We start from the raw sequence: 17,758 nt of genomic DNA, 5'->3' as shown, positions 1-17,758 counted from the left end.
TATTCCTGATTTCTCATGTGGATACACAGAATGTAACCAAAAGAATGTTCCTTTGGGCCAACTTAATGGCAAGCCCCTCCCCTTACCAGAGTTAATAGGCTTTTTAAAAAATACTATTTAGTCTATTTGAAAGGCAGAGAGACAGAGAGAGGTTGCTCATCTACTGGTTCACTCCTGAAATGTCTGCAGTAGCAGGGGCTGGCCCAGGCTGAAGCCCGGAGCTGGGAATTCAGTTCAGGTCTCCTTTGCAGATGGCAGGATGTTCAAGGGAACTTGAACTTTCACTTGTTACTTCCCAGGGCTCACACTGGCAGGAGACTGGAATTGGGAGTGGAGCTGGGACTCGAATTCAGGCCCTGAGATTTGGGATTCAGGCCCTAAGTGGCGTCCTAATTGCTGTGCCCAATGCCCACCTTGAGAGTTAATTGACTTTCAGTTAGTCCTTACGGTGCAGTGCATTGTGGCTATTTTTTTTTTTTTTTTTTAAGATTTACTTATTTATTTGAGAGGTCTTACATCCACTGGTTCATTCTCCCAAATAATGGCTGGAGCTGAGCCAATCCAAAGCCAGGATCTGGGAGCTCCTTCCAGGTCTCTTACATGGGTGCCGGGGCCCAAGTACTTGGACCATCTTCTACTGCCTTCCCAGGCCATCAGCAGGGAGCCGGATCAGCGGAAGTAGAGCAGCCGAGTCTCCTGCCAGCACCCATATGGGATGCCAGCACCACAGGCAGATGCTTAACTGACTACACCACAGTGCCGGCCCTTGTGCTGTGGTTTTAAAATGTTTGTATAAAGTTTAAGAATGTTAATGTCACATGAGCTTATTTTAAATATTTTCTAACTTATTGTTAGGAATAAGCCGTTCTCTCGTATGTTGCTTAACTTCTTCCTGTGTGGGGTGGGTGTTGGGAGCAGTGGCTGAGATACTGCCAGGGCTGCCAGGTTTGAGTCGCAGCTCCTCCTCTTCCAGCTGAGCTTCCTTCCTGCCCATCTCACCCTGGGAAGCAGCAGAGGGTGGCACGAGTGTCTGGGTCCTTGCTACCCACAAGGGAGACGCAGGTCAAAGTCTGGGCTCCTGGCTTTGGTCTTCCCCAATCCCAGCTGTTGCAGGCATTTGAGGAGTGAACCAGTAGATGGGAGATGTCTGTCTTTCAAATAAAATGAAAATAAATAAAATAATAGACAAGTTCTTCCTAAGGGACTAAGAGGCTTCTGATTCTGAGATTGTGATTGCAATAGCATTGGAACTAGAGGTAGAGATGGGGCCACCCACATTGATGTCTTCTTTTATTTTTCTCCCAATTCATCTCTTATGACTGTGGTCTTGGGGAGAGGTGGAGGCGGTGGCTGTAGCAAGGCAGGTGGAGAATGGATCTTGGAGCTTTTCTGGACTGGAGTGCTGGGGTGGGGTGCGGGGCCAGGGAACACCAGGCTGGGAATGCGGTTCTGGCCCCTCCTGGCTGCTCTCTTACACTGGGAAGGCAGTAAGTGTTTGGGATAACAGGAGTCTGGCTGAATGTTCAACTTGGATGGCGTAAAAAGAGAGATCTCTGTATTAATAGCACAGAACGTTTTCAAACGAGGCTACCAGCAGCGGGATATCATTAACACAGTAAGTCCCAGCTAAAAGATTAAGGAGACGCTAAATGGAATATGGACCTTTTTGTGTCATTACTTTGGAATTATATAAAAAATCCAACAACGAGTTCTTCAAGAAGGCCCCCGCCCTTGTCTCTTTGTTAATGGTTTGGGCCACAACATCTCTGCCTCTCCTTTCCTTGCCACATGCTGCTGGGCATCCATAGGGTTTTGCATGGGATGAGAACAAGGTTTGAGAAAATCAGTCTGAAACAGCAGTGCAGAAGAGGATATTGGTCCCAGAGAGAGTTGGTAGGGACCAGAGTGTGGAGAACGTGTCAGGCAGGAGTGTGACAGCTTGCAGGTTCTCCTTGACTAACAAGGGGTTACGCCTCAACAAACTCATGGTAAGTCAAAGATACGCGAAGGTGAGCATGCATTTGATACACACGACCTGCCACACGTCATAGCTTAACCTTGCATGCCTTCAGCGTGCTCAGAACGCTCACAACAGCCCGCAGTCGCACAAAATCATCCAGCACAAAGCCTGCTTTAGAATCAAGTGTTGAGTATCTCATATAATTTATGACTACTGTGAACAGAATGATAGTATGGGTCCACTTTACGCCATGGGAAAGCTGAAAACTTGTAAGCTGAACCAGTCTAAGGTGACTTGACTGGGTTGGGGCGTGAGGTATTGGGGTGGGATAGGGTTTCCTGGGTGAGTGTTAAGGAGTGGAAGGGGGTGGAGCATTCACCTGGGGCCCTGACATTCCAGTTCAAACACTGTCCCTGCTCTGCTCTCCTGTATTGTGTTTTATGAACTAGAAATCGGTGAACTTTATGGTCGTTGTCCTTCTCTTCCCTCGGCCATCTTCTAGTTGGGGTTTTAGTCACTGATGCACATAAAATAACAAGTTATAAAGTGTGTATAGGAAATGTATTGGTGATTTCCTTTTGAAGTGATTCCAATGAAAAGTCTGAAGTGCTTTGCATAGAAAGAGTTTCTGTGACTGTTTGCTTAGGGAGGTACAAATGGTTTGGAGCTAGTGCTTGTCATTTGGTGGTAAGTGGTGGTGTGGACTTTTTTAAGGATTTATTTATTTGATGGGGCCAGCGTTGTGGTGTAGTGGGTAAAGTTGCTGTTTGTGACGCTGGCACCGGTTCTAGTCCCAGCTATTCCACTTCCGACCCAGCTCCTTGCTAATGTGCTTGGGAAAGCAGTGGAGGACGGGCCAATTGACTGGGCCCCTGCACTCACAGGGGAGACCGAGATGAAGCTCCTGGACACTGGGAAGAGATCTGTTGATGGAAGATCTCTCTCTCTCTCTCTCTCTCTCTCTCTCTCTCTCTCTCTTTCTTCTTCTTCTTCTTCTTCTTCTTCTTCTTCTTCTTCTTCTTCTCTCTCTCTCTCTCTCTCTCACTCTCTCTCTCCTCCTCCTCTCTCTCTCTCTCTCTCTAACTCTGCCTTTCAAATAAATAAGAAAAGGAAATCTTAAAACATTGATTAAAACATTGAAAGGCAGGGAGAGAGAGATCCTCTATCTACTGGTTCACTTCACAAATGGCCAGAAGGGCTGGGGGAGGGCCATGCTGAAGTCAGAAACCTGGAACGCCATCTGGGTCTCCCATGTGAGTTGCATGGGCCCAAGCACTTGGGCCATCTTTATGCTGCTGGATTGGAAGTCCGGCAGCCAGGACTCAAACTTACACTCCAATACAGGATGCCTGCGTTACAAGTGGAGGATTAACCGGCTGCACCACAGTGCTGGCCCCAAGGCCTATTTGTATGCTAAGCTCAGAAAAGAATCAACAATTACTTGCCCCTTTGGAAGGCTCCCATGCTTGCCTGGGGTGAAAAAAGGCCTACATGCCATAATTAATTTAATTACTGTTGACTTTAGAATGTTATGAAAATATTTTCTAGAATATTATTGTAGGTAATGAAGCACAGCAATCTCTAATTTTGCAGGTTTCTTAATTACAATTTCCCTTTCACTTACAAGTTCCCTACCTACTCTCACTTACAATTTACTTACCTACTCAGTTCCTAGAGAAATATTTTTAAAAAATATTTTGCCCTATTTGTTAGTAACAGACATTGAGTCCTGGCCTTGGTATTACTGAGTCATCTCACTAGCCATGCACTTGTTAAAAATAATTCAGAGTTTTTATTAGCGCTGCTTAGTGTAGAAGGAAGCCCGGTTTCATGGCAAGGCTTACAGAAACAGGACAGGAGGAGAGAGCTCACGTGTGTGATGTAACACTCGTCGGCTTGTTCTGGGCCTTATGTCAAGTAGCTAAGATTTTGTCTCATTTTGTTTTCACCACAGTCCTTAGCGCCATTAGTTGTGGCCTCTCAGTGACCCAGAGGCAGGCGCTGGCAGGTGGCAGACCTGAGCTTGCTCTTGGCTCCTCGCTGCCCTGTGGATCCACGTGCTCCAGCCCTCTTAGGGACGAACACTTCCCATTTGGCAAATACACTGCGGAGTGCCCAGGCCACTTTTGACGTTACCGATGACCTTACGAGTAGTGCTCATTATTGACTAATGACGGTGGTCTCGCGCCTCTGAGAAGGGGCTTCTGGGTTGCTGGCTTCTGAGTTCTGCTTTCCAGATTGGCACCTAATGACTAAGGCTCAAGAGACAGCCTGGAGCCGAGGGGCATCGCGTGTCCCGATCCGTTTCTTGCTTCATCAGGATCCATGCTTTGACCTGCCTCTGACGGGTCGCCAGCTCCTTGGTCTCTGTTCTTATTCCTGCTGCCCTCCTGTGGGGCTTCAGGGCCGTATGGGACGCGTTCCTCGAGGCTGGGTCACCTGGCGAGCCTGACACACGCTCCTCCACTGCCTGCACTCCCACCCTCGGGAGTGGCTCTCCCTCCAGGCCTGGATGGGGCACCCTCGGCCATCTTTCTTGATCATGGCCTGGTCTCTTTGAAGGTGTGTGGTACCTGCCTTTCCTGCTTTGAAAATGGATTCCACACACCTTCAGACCTTCCTTAAATTTGTAAGTTTGCCAGAGGTTGATGTTTTCCTTGATGTTTTGTGATTTTCTGCTTTTAAGCTGGATCCAGATCACCTTCCTCGCGAATGGCTATTGCTACTGACCGTGTCAGATAGAGCGCGTATGTTTGGTGCTGTTTTGTGTTTCAGTGTTTCTCCTTTTGATTCAGCCAGGAGAGTCTCTGGCCGGCCTCAGCACAGCATCGGTTTGTCCCGCCTCCACATAGACTCGGGGAAGTGTCTTTGCTGCCTTTCCTGTCCTGCTCCTTTCAAGACTTTTGAAAAGCAGTGCTGTGCCTCGGTCATCCTTGCGCGATGCAGTCACAGTCACAGTGATGGGAATTATTAATTTTTTTTTGACAGGCAGAGTTAGAGACAGAGAGAAAGGTCTTCCTTCCGTTGGTTCACCCCACAAATGGCTGCTGTGGCTGGCGCGCTGCGCCCATCCGAAGCCAGGAAGGAGCCAGGTGCTTCTCCTGGTCTCCCATGGGGTGCAGGGCCCAAGCACTTGGGCCATCCTCCACTGCACTTCCAGGCCACAGCAGAGAGCTGGCCTGGAAGAGGAGCAACCAGGATAGAACCAGCACCCCAACTGGGACTAGAACCCGGTGTGCTGGTGCCGCAGGTGGAGGATTAGTCAAGTGAGCCATGGCGCCAGCCATGAATTATTTTTTAATCCGGGTTCTTGTCTCCCACAGAGATTGAAATATTAAGCAGAGACTGGTGTCATGTGCAAACAGAAACAGTTTATTTGGCAGTGGGGGATGAACACATTCACATATCCCTGTGGGCCACTTGACATAGAGAAATGCACAATGTGAGTGGGCCAGAGAATTGCCTGTAAACTAGGAAGAAAAGAAAAGCCAAAGATGGAACTTGGCTGGTAAGTTCTAGCTGAGACTAGGAGGGCAGGGCTCTGTCTGAGCATCAAGGTGACGGGCACTACCTCTAAGTGAGCTCCAAGGTGGGAAAAGAGTGCTCTCCCGTCTTCTATCTCCTTTTAGCTCCTTTGTGCCCAGGTCCTGGCTGCAACAGATGCATCATGGGAAGGTGGGCACTTTGATTGACAAGTAGAAGGCTGTCTGATGAATGGGGGCCAGGCTGAAGTCAGGAGCCAGGAATTCCATCCAGACGTCCACGTGATGGCTCAAGCTATCTCCTAGGGACATTAGTGGGAAGCTGGATCGGAAGCAGAGGCAGAGGCAGGACTCTATTCCAGGCACTCTGATAAGGGTCGCTGGTGTCCCAAGCAGCAGCTAATCTACTGTGCCACAACACTTGGCCCTGGTATTCTCCTATTCGGGTTTCCTTAAAGTCTGGGCTAGGGGCCACTTGCACAGCATCTTACCCCCTGGACCATAATCCTCACCACAATATGTGGTGATTGATGGCTCATTACAGGCTGCTCAAGACCTCCAGCTCTTGGTCACCACTGTATTCACACTTAGCACAGTGCCTGGAACAGAATAGACGTTCAATACCTTTTGAATTGAATTGAATTAATTTATTAATAGCCCCATACGTAGGCAGCGCAATGCTAATGTGCTAACCTTTGTATTGGTTCAGTTTTGCCACTGGATATGCAAACCCTTGTGGGAATTCTGTGATGACTTTGCTAAACAAAAGCCAAACTGGCTGATGGGGCCGTTGGCCTTAGCGGACACAATGACCCCGGTGGGTCCAGCTTGTTCTGCCCCGAGCTGTTCGTTGATTCTTTTTGGTGTTTCACGTGAGCCACTGTGTAAGTAGCAAGGGCCTTGCTGTAAGTTGGGGCAGACTAAGCAATGCGTTCTGTGCCGCGTGCAGTCTGCTGTGTGGGCTTGACTGAAACTTGCTGTTTTCAGTGTAATCAGCCATCCCTTTGTCATGAATGGCAGCCCCCCTAACAGCATGGAGTCTGCTGGGCCCCCTGAGTTCTCCTTTGTTGTGGGCAGTGTCCGATTTCCTCGGCCATTTGTGCAGGAACAGGGAGCTGGGGCTGGTGCAGGCATTCAACACGTGGTGATGTAGCCCTGCCTGCTGCCTCGGAGCAGGAGACACCGAGTGGCTGGGCCATTGTGTCTCCGAAGTCTCCAGGGGCCTGGGGAGACTGAGCTCATAAATAATCCCCCTGTGAAGGGGGAGTCTACCACCCTGGGCCATACGAGGGGTTAATGGAGGCTGGAGTCAGGTTTCTCACTCCCAGGCCTGGGACACTGACCGCCCATTGTGTTGCTGTACCGGAGTTGATAAGCTGCCAACTTGATAACAAGGCTGAAGTCAACCCAGAAACTCCACGTGTTGGTAAATGCAGGGGGATGGGCACTACAAAGAGAATATCTTGTGAAGATGGTGTGCATTTGCAAGAGAAGTTTCTCAGAAATACCCTTTTTTTTTTGCTATTTAAATTTTTATTTATAACTTCTTTCATTGCATTTTACAGATTTGCTGGTGTTTGACCTTTTGCGATACTAATCAGTACAGTTCAGGTTTTTAGTTTTGAAAATATTGGGCTCCTAATTAGTCATCTTGTATATGACATCAGAAAGCAAGAAAAAGAAAAGTATTCAGAGAAAACAAATGTAGAAGCAGAAAAGAACTGTCTGGTGCATCTTGTCGCTGGTTTTATAGGAGTTCTTTCAAAGTATCTTAAGCCTCAGTTTGAACCACTGTCCAACACAAAACCTTGCATTGTGGGGAAATGAGTAACACTGAGGATTTTTTCATGTTTTTTTTTTTTTTTTTCCCCACTAAAAGTGAATTCTTCAAACATAGTTTTACAAAGCTTTTTTTTTTTTTTTTGACAGGCAGAGTGGATAGTGAGAGAGAGAGAGACAGAGAGAAAGGTCTTCCTTTGCCGTTGGTTCACCCTCCAATGGCCGCCGCGGCCCGTGCGCTGCGGCCGATGCACCGCGCTGATCCGATGGCAGGAGCCAGGTGCTTCTCCTGGTCTCCCATGGGGTGCAGGGCCCAAGCACTTGGGCCATCCTCCACTGCCTTCCCGGGCCACAGCAGAGAGCTGGCCTGGAAGAGGGGCAACTGGGACAGAATCCGGCGCCCCGACTGGGACTAGAACCCGGTGTGCCGGCGCCGCAAGGCGGAGGATTAGCCTAGTGAGCCGCGGCGCCAGCCCATAGATACAATTCTAATAACGATACTTCACTCCCTCCTCTTTTTTCCCCCCCTTCTAGTTTTTGCAATAAATACTTTCGCTTAACTTTCTAACCCAGGCTCAGTGCTCCACAGTGTGAGAAATCCCTTCTTCTGGCTGAGTCAGGTGCGGGGTGCAGGCTTTGAGGGCCTCTCTTCCCAGGACCCCCTGTTGTCCCTTGTTGATGCATGTGCATGGGGTTGATGGCAGTGAAAGTTTTATTTCATTTTTAAAATTTCATTTTATCTGAAAGGCAGACAGCCGGAGAGACCTCCCATGCGGTGTTTCGCTCCCTAAATGAACACAGCAGTCAAGGGCTGGGCCAGACTGAAACCAGGAGCAGGAACTCAATCCGTGTCTCCCAGGTGGGTGGCGGGGGCCCAAGTCCTGCTGCCTCGAAGGTGCACATTAGCAAGCAGCTGGAATCGGAAGCAGAGTCTGGACTCAAACCCAGACCCCCCCTCCCCCATGTGGAATGTGGCCACCCCCAGCAGCGTCTTACCCACGCCCCAGTGCCCGCGCCCGTGGTGAAAGCTTTATCCACCCTGGTGCCCGTGGACTCACTCCTGGCCTGCATAGCCTGCTCCTAGATTGCCCGGTGTCACAGCAGTTCCGGTGTGGCCTCCCCTCACCATGTACCGCCCCCCACCCCCTTTTAGTATATAGCTGAAAGTCCAAATCCAGCTCTTTGGGGGAGGGGCAGAATCCTGAGCACTTTAAAATCGGAAAATGTGAAAGGCATTCCTGTTACATCAGAGTGACGTCTCGGAGGCAGGCTCCAGGACTGGCTGGTTCTCAGGCTGATGAGTGCGTGAGTGACGTGTTGATTGGCACCTGCTGTGATAGACACACGCACACTCTTTGTAGCTTTTAACTAAAAGCAAAGCGATGTGGGAGTTTCACTACAGATGTGGTTTATCAAGCACTACCTGGGGTCTCAGAGATAAGCACTGGAGGGCCCGGTTAGATCCTGCTGTGGGTGTGAGCTATTGTCCCTACCTCACTGCTACACCTGGGCTGCACGTGTGGAAGAGGGCTGCCGTCCGATCCACTTAGATGACACTTTGTGCAGGTGGTTCCGCGGTACGTGAGAGTGGACGAGGCAGTGACAAGGACACTGGGACCCGTGAAGGGCACCTTGACAGCTGCTGCCGTGCCCCCCGGGGACAGGGCTGATGTGCCCCAGCCCCCGCTGTTTCCCACTCTGGGGTCTTTTCTGGGCCTCACCTTCTCCATCTGCGTGACGAGCAGGGTGGACGTCAGTGTGCACCGAGCTGGGATGTTCTCCCCCTGCCTGGGTTCATTTCCAGCCAGAATGAGGAGTAGCTGAGCCGTAGCTTCCCCAGTGGGTTTACCTGATCTAAATCGTGTTGTGTGAGCGCTTTGATGAATCGGTTTTTCTCGTGAACCCGTTTATGAAGCACCCTTGTGGAAGGAGCTGACCCAGACGGCAGGAAAACAGCGAGATGAGCCCCTCCCTCCCAGAGCAAACGGACAAATGAAAAAGAAATAACAAGACAGAGGCCTGTAGGAGATGGAGTTGGGAGATGAAAGAGGGAAGGGCGACCTTGAGATTGTTGGATGAGGAAGTAATCAGGGAAGGCTTCACGGCAGAGGTGAGACATGAGCTGGGTTTTGAGGGTTAATTAGGAGTTCTCCAAGGAGGCATTCCCAGCGTGGAGTAGTATATGCATGGCATAGGAAAAAAAAAAAACTGTCAGTTCCTGGAATAGCAAGGTGTTTGGAATGAATGTGTGGAAGCTCTAGCTCATGACAGATGCTTGAGATGCCGTATTACTAGCATTGCAAATATTCAAATATGGCATATTTTGTAACTTACAGTTTTTGGTTAGTGATTAACCATCTGGCCATCAGTAAAATATACCAATTTTTGGTTTTAAAGATCATTGTCACCAGGATGTATTTAGATAGAACCCAGTGAAGCTTGATTCAGATTTGTTACCACTTAAAAACTTTAATTTTTATCCATATTGGGTTAATGGGAATTAAGAATTTTTATTACTATGGAATTTATTCTATAAAACTAGCATTCTTCACCAAATATGTAAGGTTTCTAAAAAGTTTCTCTGAATGAATGATTTATCTCCGGTAAATCATGCTACCTCTTGGAGCTTTAAATTCTCACATAGAGCGTAAGGGACTTGTTCTGAGTTTGTTTATTTAAAGATTTATTTATTTATTTGAGAGGCAGAGTTGGAAACCTTCTGTCTGCTGGTTCACTCCCTAAGCAGCCACAACGGCTAGGGCTGGGCCACGCCATACCCGGGAGCTTCATCCGGGTATCCCACCTGGGTGGCAGGGGCCCAAGCATTTGGGCCATCTTCTGCTCTCCCAGTGCATTAGCAGGGAGCTGGATCGGAAGTGGAGCAGCTGGGACTTGAACCAGCATCCATATGAGATGCCTGTGTCACAGGCAGTGGTCCTTGGACTGCCACCCCAGGGCTGGCATCGTGGTGCACTGGGTTTGTCATGTGATGCTGGCATCCCATATGAGCGCAGGTTCGGATCCTGGCCATGCCATTTCCAATCCGGCTCCCTGCTGATGTGTCCAGGAAGGCAGCGGAAGGTGGCCCGAGTCTCTGGGCCCTTGCACCCAAGTGGGAGACTCGAATGCCCAGCCATTGTGGCCATTTGGAGTTGGAATCAGCAGCCAGAAGATTGATCAATTCTCTGTCTCTCTCTTTCCTCTCACTCTCTCTCTCTCTCTCTAACTCTGCCTTTCAAGTAAGCAATCTTTTAAAAAGAAAAAAGTCTGCTCCAGCTCTGATATTCTGCAGTCCTACAAGTGAAAGTCATGTCTACCCTGCCTCGTTCGACAGGTGAGCTCTGCAGCGTGAGTCACTGTGGTCCTCAAACCTCTCCTAGCAGCAGTGAATTCCAGTGAAAGGCCGGTGCTGATTGATCGCCGCGTAACAGGGCACGTGTTTCAGCCGCTTTATTAAGTACTTTACTGCTTTATCCCATTAAGTACTTAGAATAGTAAAATTTGTGCAAATATTCCAGAATCTTTAAAACTCCACGATCTGAAATACTTCTGGTCAAATGCCTTCAGACAAGGGCTACTCTCCTTGTTTCTTTTGCGGATCTCAGAGGGGAGGTAATGCTTTATAGAAAGACACATCTCACTTTTGGAAGCAGTTATTTTATATTTTAAAAAGTGATTTATTTTATTTATTTGAAGGAAAGCTCCATCTTCCATGGTTCACTCTGCAAATGGCTACCATGGCTTGGGGCTGTGCCAGGCTGAAGCCAGGAGCCCAGAGCACCCATCCAGGTTTCCCACGTCGGAGCCAGGGACCAAAGTGCTGCCTTCCCAGGCCCGTTAGCAGAGAGCTGGATCAGAACTGGAGCAACCAGGACGAGAATTGGTGTCCAGTATGGGATAATGATGTCATAGGCTGCGACTTAACCTGCTGTGCACAGCACTGGTCCCTACATTTTCTTTCTTTGTTTCTTGTTTTTGCTTAAAATGCAGCATTAAAAAATTTTTTTAAAATAAGATTAAAAACTGTATGATACATTCAGGCCTGCAGGGTCTCTTGTCCTGGCCTGTGGTGCTCTGGGGGCCCACGTGCTGGAGGGCTGGGCTCCCCATACCCCAGGGGAATGAGGCACCCAGCCACAGTGACCATCCACGGGGGTCCGCTGCAGAGGCTCTGGCTAGTGGCCCCCACAGGGTGCCTGGGGTAGGGCACCCCCCCCCCCATAGCATCCTTGAACATGGTGTCAGGTGAGGCCCAAAGGAACTGGAAGGACGCGAGGGCAGCACTGGCCCCTACAACAACCCTGGCTCCTGCCCACCTCCGCTGAAGCCAGCTCTGGCCCCCGAATGCCCGTGACCTCGGAGCCCAGCTGGGCTAATCGTGGTGACCAGGCAGCTCCCTCCCACAGGCCGGATGTGAGCAGAGGTGGTGGGGGCTGCACTTGGCGTCTCTTCCATGTGCAGTCCAAGAGGATGGCCCCTACATCCTAAACAATGGGAAAAAGAAAGGAGGCGTGTTCTGGGATGTTGACAAATGTTAATAGACTGGTGGGCAGTGCATCAAACACAGGGACAGGACCTTATTCTCCAGGAAATGAGAGGACCCCGACACCTGCTGGCTTGTCACTGCGGCAGCCCTGGCCTTGGCCTCAGCCCACTTGCATTTGGACTGTGCCACGCAGTCCCCAAGGGCTGTTCAGGACGGGCCGGGTCTCGCCGGGCTCTCGGCTTGTCCCTCTGCCTGGGGGATCATTCCCCAACTTAGTCCACGTCTGCGCCGCCTTCGCTGTGAGACAGCCGCTTGGCACTCGCCGTCTCAGCCCTGGTTGTGAGGCTGCACCGCGTGTCTCCCTCTGGGAGAGTTGTCTTGTTTACCTGTTTGTTTTGACTGCTTTTCCCCATTGAAATGAAACTCAGGGGATCTGGTACTTTCTTATTTACTGATCTGTTTCCAACACCTGGAGCAGCGGCTTGGTCACAGTAACCTTGCTCGCTCTCGCTCTTTTCATCACCTATGTCTGTTATATATCTATATCTGTTTGTTTTTCTCTCTCTTTTCTCCCTTTCTCCCCTCTCCATCAATCCGTCCATCTACCTGCCAGATGGCTTAGCCATGTAAGTTATGAGAAATATACTTCTCTTATTAGAATGTGGGAAGATCGGCCAGTGCCGCAGCTCACTAGGCTAATCCTCCGCCTGCGGCGCCGGCACCCCGGGTTCTAGTCCCCGTTGGGGTGCCGGTTCTGTCCCAGTTGCCCCTCTTCCAGGCCAGCTCTCTGCTGTGGCCCGGGAGTGCAGTGGAGGATGGTCCAGGTCCTTGGGCCCTGCACCCCTTGGGAGACCAGGAGAAGCACCTGGCTCCTGGCTTCAGATCGGCACAGTGCGCCAGCCGTGGTGGCCATTTCGGGGGTGAACCAATGGAAGGAAGACCTTTCTCTCTGTCTCTCTCTCACTGTCTTAACTCCGCCTGTAAAAAAAAGAAAAATGTGGGAAGATCCTTATTCCTCTGATTGCTCCTTTAGAGTCTCCCTTCCTGGGACAAGCTCGGAAGTGCAGCTTTCATTATAGCAGCTCTAATTTTGAAAGCCTGCTGCTCACTCCCTGTGATTTTGCCTCCCTCTGCTAGGGTCGTGCGTGCGCGTGGATGACAGACCAGCCTCCTCCGCCAGCTGATTGTGGGTGAATGAGAGGTTACACTGAGTGTCGTCACACTGCCTCCATGGGTAAGTGTATCTCAGAGACTCCAACAGGGTGTGTCAGTCCGTGTCTTTGCTTAACTGACTGGGTGCCCTGTAGCTCTGTTAACGGCTCTTTGTATGTGGGTCCGAATGGGGCAAGCGGAGTGGACTTCTCAGGCGCCGGCTGCTGAGGTCCCTGCAGGTGCAGGGCTCCGGGCCTGTGCAGGCTGTGGCACGGGCACTTGGTTTGCTGTGCTGGCTGACGCACTCAATGTGGGATGCTCTGATGCCGGCCCTCTCTGGGACCTTGGGTGGAGAAGCCTTCGTTTGCATCTCTGTGGGTGTCATGAGCACACACACTAGGACCGCCTGCTTCAGGACCAGTGCAGATGACAAGGGAACTTCAAAAGCTTCCTGGAAAATGGAATTAGAAGATAAGTTTAGTTTGGTGCAAAGATTTTTAAAAATCCACTTATAGTTTTTCCCAGTATGCATTTTCCATGAGCTTTCTGAAGACCTTCTGTATGTATGAATTTCAAAAAAAAAAAAATTTGCACCCAAATAACTTTGATTTCACTTTCTGTGAGCCCTTTGAAGTCATACCTGATGTGTAGTTTCCGGTTGGGGTTGTAAGGTCAGGTGAACTCAGGAGACCTGGATGTGGAGCAACCACGGAGCCAAAAGTGGGTTCCAGCGACGACCGTCAGGCCAAGGTGCTGACTGACAGATGCGCTGGGTTCAGGTGAGGGCTTCACACCGGGAGGCTGCCCAGCGCCTGGCAGTGTTTGTCACCCTTGCAGGTGCGACCCGGGAGCCCGCAGAGTCTGTGGGGTTTGCTGAAGCACCTGCACCTGAATGCAAGCTAGCCCAGCAACACTGGCCCCCTCTTTCCTGCGTGCATAGCTTTGTGCCCATTGGGTCTCGTCCCGAGGTCCGTTCGAAAACCTGCCGGCTGCTGGTGCCACCTCCCCTGTCTTCCCCTCTGCAGAGGGCTGCTCCCTTTCTCACCTGGTACCGGCTCGCTCTCCATCACGGCCGTCCTGGCCTCGGAAGTTCCAGAAGAGAGGTACCCTTGACCTTTATCTCACTCATCACCTCTCTCCAAGGCCACAATCCCATCTGGTGCACCGCAGATACTTCTCAACTAAATGCATGAGTTTCACAGTCCGATGAGGCTTCTTGGGTAAGCTGCTGAGTGTCATAGGTGGGAAGTTTGCTCTCTCTGGAGGAGATTTTGAACAGTTAGTCTATTTAGTTGTGTTCCTGAGAGCATGAGTTGTTCCTCACAGAGTCGTTGAGTTTAGCTTTGTAAATAGGAGGTTGTCTAACATTTCTGGGTTCATTTGCAAATATAGTTTTTGTTTGTGTTAACTGATCCTTTTTTATCATCTGCATGGAAATCATCAGAAGGAGTATCTAATTAGGCTTGAAGAGGTGTTTAACGAACACTTGGATGAGGCTCAAAATCTCTACTGAGTTAGGCATTTGGCCTAGTGGTTAAGATGCTACCAGGGCCACCGGCATCCCACATTGGAGTCCTGGGTTCCAGTAGTGGCTCCACTTCCCGTCCTAGCTTCCTGCTAATGCAGACCCTGGGAGGCAGCAGTGGGGGCCCGAGTCGTTGGGTCTCTGCCACCTACATGGGAAGCCTGGATTGAATTCCTGGCTCCGGGCTCTAGCGTGGCCCAGCCCTGGCTGATGCAGGGATTAAGGGAATGAACTAGCAGATGGGAGAGATCTTTCTGTCTATCTCTATTTCTGCCTCAAATAAAGACAAAACAAACCACTTCTGAAATACGCTTCCTTGGAAAGCCTGAAGCCTGGATTTATTCCAGTTAGACTGACTGAGTTTTGTGAATTCTGCTTCTGGTGTTTCCTGACTGGGTGACTATGAGTAGGTTATTTAATCTCTTGGTGCCTCAGTTTTTCCTTTGGTAAAATAGGGGTTATAAAATATTTTCTTCAGGCAATGACTGTGATTAAGTGTGGTAATGTATGTGCTACATATATTTCTGTATTTGGCATATGTTCTTATTTTTATATATTCAGTATATCAACTGGGTTTAAGCACGGTGTGTGTGTGTATCATGGTGTGGTGTGTAGCATGGTGTGTGTGTGTAGCATGGTGTGGTGTGTGAGAACCATTCATCAGATGGTGATACAAATTCGAGGATTTTTTTTTTTCAATCCTTTCAATGGAGAATTTGTTTTGAGTTGAATAGAGCAGTTCAGGTCTGAGCTCATCTGAAACAGTAGATTTGCTCAGGGGCTGCCATTTGTGTCGCTGGCATCTTTTTTTTTTTTTTTTTTTTAAGATGTATTTATTTACTTGAAAGTCAGAGTTACACAGAGAGAGAAGGAGAGGCAGAGAGAGAGAGGTCTTCCATCTGCTGGTTTACTCCCCAGTTGGCTACCATGGCCAGAGCTGTGTCAATCCAAAGCCAGGAGCCACAAGCCTCTTCCAGGTCTCCCGTGCAGGTGCAGGGGCCCAAAGACTTGTGGCCTGCTTTCCCAGGCCACAGCAGTGTGGAGAGCTGGATCCAACAGAGAGCTGGATTGGAAGTGGAGCAGCCAGGACTTGAACCGGCGCCCATATGGGAAGCTGGCACTGCAGGCGGCGGCTTCAGCTGCTACGCCACAGAGCCAACCCCATCACTGGACATCTTGTTATCAGAGTGCTAGTTTGAGTCCTGGCTGCTCCACCTCCAATCGAGCTCCCTGCTGATGGCCTGAGAAAAGCAATGGGAGATGACCCAAGCACATGGGCCCCTGCTACCTATGTGGGAGACTTGGATGGAATTCTTGGTTCCTGGCTTTGGCCTGACCGAGCCCGGGCCATTGTAGTTGTTTGGGGAATGAGCCAGCAGGTGGGAGAACTCCCCCCCCCCCTTTCTGTGTGTGTGTATGTGTGTGTGTCACTCTGCCTTTCAAATAAATAAAACAAAAAGAACAAACTTGCTTATGACAATCGAGTTATGAGTAAAAGTGATTGAAAAGATACCATTTTCTTCTTTTTTAAAAAAGATTTATTTATTTATTTGAAAGAGTTACATGGAGAAGGAGAGAGAGAGAGAGAGAGAGAGAGAGGTCTCCCATCCACTGGTTCACTCCTCAGATGACTGCAATGTATGGAGCTGTGCTGATCCAAAGCCAGGAGCTTCCTCTGGGTCTCCCACGTGGGTGCAGGGGCCCAAGGACTTGGGCCATCTTCCACTGCTTTCCCAGGCCATAGCAGAGAGCTGGATTGGAAATGGAGCAGTGGGGACTCGAACTGGCGCACATATGGGATGCTGGCACTGCAGGCGGCGGCTTTACCTGCTACGCCACAGTGCCAGCCCAAAGATACCATTTTCTGTATGAATAACAACACTGATACTCATTGGCATCAGGCAGACTTGGTTTAAATTTTTTAGTTATACTGGTTTTGTGAGCTTTAGCAAATTACTTAACTTCACTTGGCCTTTGTTTCCTCATTTGCAAAACACCAATAATCACACAAATCAAAGATGAGCTCTGTGGGACGAAACAAGGCACAGGCCACACCCCGGCCCCCGGCCCCCGGCCCACTGGCAGACTTTGGCGCTGAGTAACCTAAGTGTCCTCCTTCCCTTCCTCCAGCCCTCAGATTTCAGATGCCCACGGATGTCCAGGGAGGCTGATCAAGGCTGGGGATGTGTGTGAGGGCGTCCTATCAATAAAGATGGAGGCGATGGAATGTGTAATTTTAGCAAGCAGGAAACTTGGTGGGGACGTGTGTGTGAGGATGAGGACGATGCTTGATCTGCCTCTGGGCAGTAGGGGAGGCTGCTTTGGGTTTCATGAGAAGAAGGACTTCCTTAGGAAGTTGTCAGAAAAGTGGGTGGGTGACCCCGTGCAGCAGTGAACGTCTCAGGGCTGGAGGTGGCGTTTGCAGGCTGGTGGTCGGCCGCAGGTGCGGAGCTCCGGAGAGTGGCTTGCACCATGCACCACAGGCGATGGCGTGGCTCTGTGGTCTCGACGGTGCTCCTTATGTCTAAACGGCCCCTCTCCAAAATCAGGCCTGTGCACCTGGTTGCCGTGGCCAAATTAGCAGTGGGAGGTGCCTGCCCCTAGAGGCAGGAGTTAACTGTGGAAGTCTGGATGTTGGCACTGCTGAGTGTTTCGCTTTAAAATGCTTTTTAATTGAAAATGTTCCTGGGTGTGTTTTGTTGTTTGCATCAGAAATTGCAAACTAATGAGCTTCTGCTGGTTTTGGGCTGTGGATGACCTCGGTTTGAGTGGAAAAAAATATGTCCCTGATGAGTATGTTAAGGAAGTTTAAATCAGTTGCCTACACTTAAAAACTGAAAATTTTATATAAATGCCGGGCTTTCGGTGTTTCTTGAAAAATATAGTTCATCTAGAAGCATTGGTTCTGCGTTCTCAGTGGGGGCAGCAGATAGTTGGAGCTGTACAGGTGCTACCTTTGTTTTTTTTTTCCCCCAGAAACCTTTTATTTAAGGAATACAAACTTCATACATTTCATAATCACAGCTTTAGGAACATAGTGATTCTTCCCACCACCATACCCGACCTCCCACCCATTCTCCCAACCTCTACTTTCTCCCTCTCCTATTCCCTTTCTTATTTTTTACTAAGATGTATTTTCAGTTAACTTTATACACATGTGATTAACTCTGTGTTAAGAATTCAACAAATAGTTTGGGGAAAAACCTGTTTCTCAACAGTTGAGAGAAGGGCTGCTCAAAGTCGTTGCTTCTCCAAGTGTCCATTTCACTTCTACAGGTTACCTTTTAGGTTCTCCGTTAGCTGTCACAGGTCAGGGAGAACGAATGCTATTGGTCCTTTGGGAACTGAGTGCTCACTTTTGGAGTGGGTCATTC

General features: G+C 49.5%; 1 protein-coding gene across 5 annotated transcripts in view; it reads left to right on the top strand.

Annotated features, from left to right (window-relative positions):
- Positions 1 to 17,758, top strand: part of TIAM2 (TIAM Rac1 associated GEF 2) — a 246,507-nt gene that overhangs the window by 76,522 nt on the left and 152,227 nt on the right. For 3 of the 5 annotated variants that reach the window (XM_070073350.1, XM_070073353.1, XM_070073352.1), the window contains exon 2: positions 12,845 to 12,941. The exons of 1 other annotated variant lie outside the window; for it this stretch is intronic. The gene's annotated coding sequence lies outside the window, so the exon portion shown is untranslated. Of the gene's footprint in view, positions 1 to 10,516; positions 10,556 to 12,844; positions 12,942 to 17,758 lie in introns of those variants that run through there. One more of the 5 variants, XM_070073351.1, reaches the window with a different exon arrangement.

This window comes from Oryctolagus cuniculus, chromosome 5 (genome assembly GCF_964237555.1).
Source record: "Oryctolagus cuniculus chromosome 5, mOryCun1.1, whole genome shotgun sequence".
NCBI lineage: Eukaryota > Metazoa > Chordata > Mammalia > Lagomorpha > Leporidae > Oryctolagus > Oryctolagus cuniculus.
The sequence above is the reverse complement of the archived record's forward strand: the minus strand, read 5'-3'. Positions and strand labels throughout refer to the sequence as shown.